Source organism: Lathyrus oleraceus, chromosome 5 (assembly GCF_024323335.1).
Source record: "Lathyrus oleraceus cultivar Zhongwan6 chromosome 5, CAAS_Psat_ZW6_1.0, whole genome shotgun sequence".
In the NCBI taxonomy this organism is placed as follows: Eukaryota; Viridiplantae; Streptophyta; class Magnoliopsida; order Fabales; family Fabaceae; genus Lathyrus; species Lathyrus oleraceus.
Genome location: NC_066583.1, coordinates 138,813,981 through 138,823,759, shown reverse-complemented (window position 1 = coordinate 138,823,759; position 9,779 = coordinate 138,813,981). Strand labels below are relative to the sequence as shown.

The following is a 9,779-nucleotide window of genomic DNA, read 5'->3' as shown; positions in this document are numbered from 1 at the left end:
TATGATAATGTTTTGAAATCATTAATACATGTCTTCCTTTAAATTAGTTTGATGAAAATCACCCTAACATTTATCCGACTGACCGCGACAAAATGCCGCATTAGGTTATTATTTGTCCCATTATTATTTGATTATTTATTTATTGGATGCCCTATGTTGGGAAAACTTAATTAGCCATGTTTTATAATATGAGTGTTGCAACTCTTCTTTAAGAAGCATAAACTTTTAATAAAAACTTAATACAAATAACATAACAAAACAAATATCAACTTAAAATAAAAGCTTTATATAAGATGAATCAGAATTGAATTAGAATACATAGACAACTTCTTATAAACCCAATATCATGTTTATAGCAAATTATGGCTATTGGATTGTCACATTACAAGATCAGACTTCTTCCTTCCATTGCTAATACAACAGTCACGCTGCCTCTTTTGATGAACTCCCTGAAACAACACAAAAAATATTATTATCGTATATCAATTTCTAAGAGATGAACCAGTTTTTGCAATATAACAAAGATACTAAATTTTATTCATTTCTAATTATTACCTGAATGTTCAATCTCCACTATTTCTCCTTCAGAAGTACTATCTTTTTTTGCATTGTAGAGGATCAGACAAATAATTAGTGATTTTCATCTCAGCATTTTCGTTTTCGAGTCAATTTGTATTCTTTGGCCAAAAAGCACCAACACTTTCGGCTTCGCATGATCCATTGTTTGGCCAAAAAGCTCCAACTCTTTCGGCTTCGCATGATTTATTGTTTGGCCAAAAAGCACTAACTCTTTCGGCTTCGCATGATCCAGTTTCTCTGATGGTTGTTAGAAATTGATATCGAGCCTGAAACATTCTCATCGTTGCTCTCCTTTTGCAATGTGGGGCTATTAGAGACAGAAGTGGATGTTGAGGCATCGTAATTAAATGATTGTCGGAAATGAGACATAAAGGGTTCTAATGGAATTTTTTCAAGGTGAAAGGATGATTTGGAGAAACTAAAATCATCATGCCTGGCTCCCTGCATGCTTGCAGTACTATCAACATTTAGAGTTTCCTTGTTTGGAAATGTTGGCATTGCTAATTGGCCATCCATGGCGAAACTTGGTTGTTGATCCCATCTCAGTTTCTTACTTGATGGCAAGAAAGGGAGAAAAGGGAACATAGGCATGTCCGATACTACTTCGACTTCCCACGGATTCAGCATCTTGGTATTTGTAAGTAAATCAGGTTGGTCCCATGTAACCTAAAATTATCATTATATCAAAAACATTAATCAAACAAAATTTAAAAATACAATTAGTTATATTTACTTATATATTTGAGTTCAAAAGGAGTAATGTAATAATCATGTCTATACCTGCAAACGTCTCCAAAGAGAGTCAGGCCATGCTGGATCAGCAGCCTGAACAGAAGCAATTGTTCCCATAAACCAATGTACCCTTGACGAGTCTTCGGTTTCCATGGCCATCTTGAACCTCATTCCACAACACCACCTAACCTGAAGTGCTTTTCTAATCAAAGAGGGTTTCACAAAAAACTCGGGAGTACCAACCCGAGGATAGTAAACCACATCAAACGGTTTCATATTGACACAAAGCTTTACTGCTTCAATAACATCTCCAGCCTTCACTTTCCCAATTCCCATCTCCTTATCACTTATTCTCAACTCTCCAAAAGAGGAAGTAAGTCTACCGTAGGATGGTCCAGGTTTCCTCTTTGATGAAAAGTTAAATATACTGTCGTTTCGTTTTTTAGACCTTCTTATTCCAACATGAAGATCATTGTGTTCATCTCTCACAAACACAAGTGAATCCCCCGAAACAAGTAGCTTATCGGTCACAAAATCACTCCACCCAATTGTTAACAGATGCCGCTTCGGCATGCCCCTATAAGCATGTCTGAATCTCCATGTTTCTCCATGGGAAAAATGTCCTGAGTAGGAAGCTGACCTGAATAGTCTAATGGAGGAAAAAGTGTTTCTGCATATTTCCTAGGACAAGAGAATCCACCACCATTGTTTGCATCCGACCGTGTCAACATTTTCGTATAAGATTGACATTTATTCTTAGTTTCAGACATGTTATCGATGCCACCAACAACGTCATCATCAAAACTAACTTCCCTAACATGGAGAGGAACAAGCCTGAGTTTTGCATAGACTTCATATGTGTGAGGATCAGCCCTATAATGGATTGTTGCAACTCTACATGGAATTTGGGATGGAATTTTGAAGGTAGCAGGAAAATGGACAGGTTGATATGCATGTCCGGCATGACCTTGAGGGAAGTAGAAGATGTTAGAGTTAACTTCTGGAATTTGAACCATTCTTCCAGCAACAGCATGCCATAGCCGAGGATCCACATCTCTATTCTCATCGATCAACATTTTCTTTGACTCCTTATCCTTCTTTTTATTAGAAGGACGAGTTCCACTGCAACCGTTTGTTCTTGCCATTTTAAAATTGAATTCTGCATCAAAACATGAAAAAAGAGTGTTATTGTATTGAATTTCTTGCTTAATAAATTTATTTTGTTCCCAATTATAACAAGACAAAAATAATAACCAGCCATGATTAAATTTTACAAGTAAAAGTTGTAAAGAAAGATGAAAAATAGTGAAAATAAGAACCTGTTGAAAAATAGAGCGTTGAAGAAATAGGGTTCAGTGTATGTGAAAGTATTTTGTGGGTAGAAAAAACAGGAAACAAAAATTAAGCTCATACATTTTATAAATAAAAACCTTTCGCATGAATATCTCCTAAAAATTAATCGAAATAAAAAACAGGGTTTAGTGTTTACGTTAAATAGACATGCGGTGTATAAAACCATAACAGAAAACATTGTTCTTGTTGTCCCTCAAACCCTAATTATACGAATCTCTAACAAAAGAACAGTAAATATTAGGAAAAGTTGTTTTACATAAGAACTTTCTGAAATTAAATTTGTGTCTTGATACTTAGAGTTTATAATTTTTAGAGAGTTTAAACATATAATTTTTGTTTGTGTAAAAAAAAACATATAACTTTTATACAAAAATTATTTATTGTTCATATTATGATCCTTCATTACTCTAATTACTCTAACTAAAGTCCCAATATAATTTAATCTTATAGGAATAACTCTTTTACGGGTGAATCCTTAAAGTTCTACTTTCAAATCCTTGACGGAAAGTGACCATTCAAGTAAAGAATTATCAATATCCAACTTAATAATCATTTTTAGGTTTAAAATTATAGTGTAAATTAATAGAAATGTTGTTTTCGTTAATTCACAGATAACACAAGAAAGACTATTATTTATTCTATATTTTATTTTTCCACAATTGTTTCTTCCATTTTTTTTAAAATTTACTGGAAACCTCCATGAATTCACCATTTAAGCATCTTGTGAAGAATTGAATTTCTCAAGTGTGGTTGATGTCTTATTCTCCTATCCATTATTTTTGAATGTATCTGATGTAAATTAATTTTCTCCGTATTCAAATCTATCATGGTTGAAATTTGTGAAATTATTATCCCAATTTTATTTATTTTAAAAAACCACCTCCTGCATATTTTTGGCCAGTTAAAAAAATTTGTACGAGAGAATGCGTAAATGTTCAAATTTTTATTTTAATAAATCTGAACCATTAATTAAATTTAATGGTACCATTTTTGTGTACCACCACTTTTGTGCACCATTAATATTGATGATGTAAGTAAAAAAAAATTCCCGATAAGTAATGATAATTGTATTAGAAGTTAGTGTTTAACCCAAATACAAAAATAAACGACCTAAATTACACTAACTACAAAGTAAAAGTGGTTAAGGGATAAATAAACCACTCATTCCTATTAATATTCAAAGATCCTAAGGATCTAGCTCTAACCATTCCCATGAGAGATTTTTAGAAGCAAAACTATGTCGTCCGGACCTTTTAACCAATATTTATTTCTTAGGAGCCATATTGACCACCTAATTGACATTCAAAATAATAGGTTAAATTTCTTGGTGCTCTTGCCTTTCATCTTCGTATTGAAGCTAAGAATATAAGCCTCCGTTATTGTAGATACCTTAAGCCACCTAAAGATCGAGTGTCATTACGGAAACTGTTCAATGGAGAAATAGGCGAAGATTGGATTTCCTAGGCCCCAAACACAACCTGATCATGCAGCCCCGATACGATTCCATGTTTTGATGATTCGTCTATAGTTTGTAACCTGTTAAGAATTAATCGTCAGACAAATGTCTGAATATTGCTTGATAAATTAGAGGACCACACTAGTTTTAATGCTTTGATCTTATTCTTCTATATCGAACCATCTTCGGCATATTTATCAAGAAGTATGTTGATTTTACAGAAAAACCATGGAGATCACGCCACCACACGAATGCATTCGCTGAATCCTGAATTGGACAAATATTTATCAGAATAGTAGTCAACTCTCTATATTATGTACCTGCAAAAACAACCATGAGTCCACCAAAATCAATAATGTTCGAGATCCATTTGTCTTGAAACTAGGGGCCATTTTGAATTATTTTATGTTTTGGTGCATGCAGCGATTGAAATAAGACCGTGAATAAAAGTTTCAAAGGAACGTCATTGAAGCTAGCGGAAATATACCCGAACGCATTGCAAGCTCGAACATACAATACAGTTGCCATCGAACTTTATTTATTCCCGAAGGAAAGAGAAAACATCGATAAAATTCGGTAAAAGAGAAACTGAGTAAGAAAGTCGGTTATGCAAGGGGAAAGTATTAACACCCCTAACATCCGTCGTATTCAACGGGAACCGTTTTGATTGTTCTTTGCTTGGATGGATGTTATATCTAAAGAATATTCGTGAAAGAATAGAGAAAAAAGAAAAAAGAAAAGATAAAGTGCTCGGTGAGGGTTAGGGCCCTCATGCATACGTATCCTTATAGTTCAATAAGGAATTCAGAGCTCCGTAGTTAATAGAACTAGTGGTTGGAGGTGAAAAGAAGTGTGATGACAAATATGATTTGAACCAAAGGATAATATTGTTTGACTCTAAAAAGGATGAAATCTGAACCCAAGAGTAAAGATGGTATAGACTAAGACGTGGAGGAAACTAGGCATACCCACTGTATGGTCATAACCAAAAAGAAAGAATTAGGTGTTTGACATCAAGGCAAACATATCTTGGTTCACAAGCAGACACGAGATGGAGCTCAAAGAGATAATGTATTTGGCTCAAAGCAAGAGTATATCATATGAAGTGAATGAAGGTAGAATTAGGAATGCATCATGGAGATGAATGGAATGATAGAGAAAGGTAACCAAAATCACAAAAATGAAGGATTTGGTAAAAGTGACTGAGGATATGATTTGAAACCAAAGGTAAGGGTATACTGGAATCCCTAGGAGGGAAGGAAATTTGTACCATATAGTAAAGGTGGTATATACTAAGATGTGGAGGGACAAAGGCATATCCACTATATTGTCATAACCAAAAAGAAGGAAATAAGTGTTTGGTTCCATAGAAAACATCTCTTGGCACAAAGGTGGACAAGTGTCCTAAAATGGTATATATGGAATTCCAAATAAAATTATATTTGGTTTCAAAGAAACAATATGCCACTGGGACGAATGTTTATGATTGAAGGTAGATAATGGATCATGATAGATATGTGTGGTGCCCTAAGACAAAAGGAATAATTAGGATTGTGCTCGCCAATGGTTCGAAGCCTTGTGCCTATGTATTCTCATCGTGCAATGAGAAAGTCAAAGCATTGTAGTTCGTGAAACCACGAAACCAAAGGGAAGAAACAAAGAGGTGCTTTCCTACATAACTAGGACTAACAAGACAAACACAACTTCAAGGGTATGACTGCAGTGATGATCAGTGTAACTTGTACCAAGAGAACATGGTGGCATGGGAAACCATTAAGGTAAATGAACTTTGAACCAAAGAGTAAACGGACAGACCAACAAGTGAGGGGCGTAAGGCATGATATCAATGTATTGGAATGATTGGAAACAAAAGGAATTAAATGTATGGTTTCACAGCCAAGCAACTCTTGATTCACAAGGTGGATTCCAATTAAATTTTCCTAAAAGGATAAGTATGTAACCCAAAGGAGAATGATGATTGGTACAAGGAATAATATATCACTATGGAGAGAGCAAACAATGTGAAACCAAATAAGACTGGTATATTGGATCCATTAAGGAATAAACTCTGAACCAAAGAGTAAAGGTAAACCAACACGTGAGGGGCCTAAGGCATGGTATCACTGTATTAGAATAACGAAAAATAAAGAGAATTAAATGTCTAGTTTCACAGCCAAACAACTCTTGGTTCACAAGATGGACTCCAATTAAATCGTCCTAAAAGGATATGGATGAAATTCAAGGAAAAATATATTTGATCTTAAAAATATGGTATTGATTGATGAATGGAGAAATAATAAATAAGATAGCTTGCGGAGAATCTGAATCCTCGTACCTACGTATTCTCACCGTGCAATGAGAAAGTCAGAGCTTTTTTAGTTCAACCCACTACAACCAGAACAAAGACATCAAGAGACTGAGGCAAGAGGACATAATATTTGATAAAGAAAAATGAAGGAGACTTGGCAGTCATTTGATACGAACCATACTAAAGTCTATGAGTAAAGGTGAATACGATGAGCAACTGGGTCATTCGTCCCGTATCGAAAGATATTGAGAATGAGTTAATGGAATTCTCCACTCTAATTCATTCTTTACTACTTAAGGCTCGTGGCATGTGATTCTCATCATAACTTTTAAGTTGATGAAGAAGAATCCTTGTTGCTCCCCACGATGATGAAGACTTTATCAATCATTCTATTCGAATTGCACTAAAGTCTATGAACAAAGACAAATACCTTGAACAACTGGGTCATTCGCCCCATACCCAAGGATACCCTAGACAAGGAAAAGAAATATCCACTCTCGTCATTCCTTGTTACTTAAGGCTCATGTCACACAATTTAATTTATGATTGATAAGTTGCTGATAGAAGATCTTAAGTGTTGATCCTGATGATACAATATTGTTTGTTTGTTGGAGAAGACTTGACAATCATTTGATTTGAATTATGCTAAAGTCTATAAATAGAGATAAACACGCTGAGCAACCGGGTAATTCGTCTCATACCCAAAGATATTTAGAATGAGGATAAGAATTCTCCATTCTCACCCCTTCTCTATTGCTTAAGGCTCATGTCACAAAACTTGAATCAGGATTGACAAGTGTTGATACCTTTGTTGTGCTTGAACTGTAGTTCAATATGTCTTCAATAAGAATGCTTTGTACTTACTTGAAGTCTTGAATTTGAATTTGAATATTGAGGTCTTGAGCTCCTGAGGTCGAGTATAGCTTGAACACAAGGGACTTGTCCTATCAAGTGATCAAGGGTCTTTTAATCACTTGAGCGAGCTTGAGGAATTAAGCACAATGCAAATGATTTGGTTGATAAAAGTAAACTTTGATCAACACAATCAATGGGAGTGAAAAAGATTAGTTGAATTAAGTACACAATAAACCTAATGAATTGATCAGTCAGATTATACCAGTTGAATTCTATACAAGCCTAGGCTAAGGGAACATGCAATTATTCATGAGAATGTCATATTAAAAGGTCCTAAAGTTATTAATCTAATTACTTGATCAAATTATATTTGATCAAATAATTAAATCATTCAAGGGAAATCAAGTCATAAATTAACAAAAGAATTAATTAAAGATTTAATTAATTAATTACTTGAACCAAAAGAAGATTTATCAATTAAACAAAAATAATTAACTAATACATTAATTCTACTTCTAGCATTTTGAATAATCACTAAAACTAATTAAAAGAGAAATTAATTCTAGTATTTTCACTAAATTAATACTAGCGTCTATTTTTCTAACCAGATAACTAATGTATGGATTTTATAAGCTAAGGCTAATATGTTAATTTTCTAAGCTAAAATTAATGTATTAATTACTAAATTAAAGCTAATGTATTAATTTTCTAAACTAAGACTAAAGTATGTATATTTATGAAATCAAATAACTAATGTATATATTTATTAGACTAGATAACTAAGGATTATATTTATTAAGCTAGTTAACTAAGTATTATGTTTATTAAAACTAATGTAATGTATCAGTAAGTATATCTAACCAAACTAAAGTATATGCTTCTAAAAATAAAGTATATTATTCACTATTTTTTATCCTATACTAAATCTAATGTCTTATAGAAATAGAAAAGCTAATGAAAAAAACAATGGCGCTTAAACCCGGTGAATTTTTTAACTTCTTAACTTAAAATAACTACCATGTGTAAGTGGTTTTCTCCGTTACTTACTTTCTTTACTAATATTTACATCATATGCACCCCTTCTTATTAACGAGGCTCTGATACCACACTGGCCGGGAGCCTCACATATCATGAAACTCAGTCTCAACTGAATCGTCATCAAACAGCCAACCATAGGCACAAGATCCTCAGTTGATGCAGGTGTAGAGCATACTTGCATCTATGTGGGGAATTATGATATGAATATAGTAACTAAAGTTTTTAGGGAGAAAGAAAGGATATTTAGAACATAGTTGTTCTTGAACACACAAAGAGTTTTTATTTGTGATTGCTTGATGAAAACAGTTTACAAGAGCCCTCCTTTTATAGGCAAGGAGGAGCATAAAGGACAAAAGCAATACTATTACAAGCATGGCATTATAGAAATGCTTTTTCCAAAAGTCCGACACCCTTATCTCTAAAGCATACATAATGGAATTACTTTGACACAAAAGACGAGAAAATACTATTCATAAGCATGCTAATGACCCACAAGGGACACTTGTCACCTAGTCTTTGAAAATGGGTTCATGAGATGGGGACATGTTCTGATCGGATAAGTTCTCATCAGAAAAACAATCTCCATAACGTGATGACTCATGTTGCCAGATGTCATCCATCATGTAAGTGTGATCCATCAATTTTCTATTAGCTTCTTCCACCTGTCCTTCTGAGAATTCAGCTTCCATTAGAGAATCCGGATCCTGTTGTATGGCTTGAGTTGAGCTTTCTCCAACTTCTGGTCTTCTGAATTTTCCATGACTTATACAAGTTGTATTATCATCAAGGTTCTTTGGGTCATAAAGATTGATGTAGTTGACATATTCCATTAATTCCCTTGTGATTTTTAGACTGGGGGGATAATCATCAATTGTTTCCCATAAGTGAACATAACTCTTACAATTAAGTAAATTTGTTTTGGGATCTGTCTGATAAGGCCAGTGTAGAAAGAAAACAGACTTGAGCTTGTTAATAGCTTCTAAGGCTAATCTTCTCTCTTTGACCTCGTCTATGACTGGTTTTAATTGACTCCTCCACCATTGTAATGGAGAATACCATTCGAGAGTAGTCCAAATCAAGGACTTGTGATTTTCGGGATTCATCAGGTGTTGATACATGGCTTCGGTGGGAATAAGAACAGGCATAAAATATAATATTGTGGCACACCAGATATACCATAAATGGTTTTTTGTGAATTTAACATTTGGGTTTATTAAAATTGGTAGGAGGAAAGGTGTGTCAGGGAAATAAGGAGTATGATCCCGGAGCTTATTCCTTATGATTTTTGTCATGTAATAAAAGAGATTGTTCTTGGCATACTGTTTGAGCTGGATGGTGAAGAGGAGACTGTTATCCTTGGAGGAAGATTTCTGGTTGTGGATGCATGAACTGGTAGTGGCTTGACCATAAGAATCAAAGGAAAAGTGTGTTTGGCTGTGATGATCTGGACAGGTTTCA

At 34.2% G+C, this 9,779-nt stretch overlaps 1 pseudogene; it reads right to left on the bottom strand.

Moving 5' to 3' along the window:
• Positions 1–593: 593 nt before the first annotated feature.
• Positions 594–2,393, bottom strand: LOC127079275 (auxin response factor 18-like; annotated as a pseudogene).
• Positions 2,394–9,779: the final 7,386 nt, after the last annotated feature.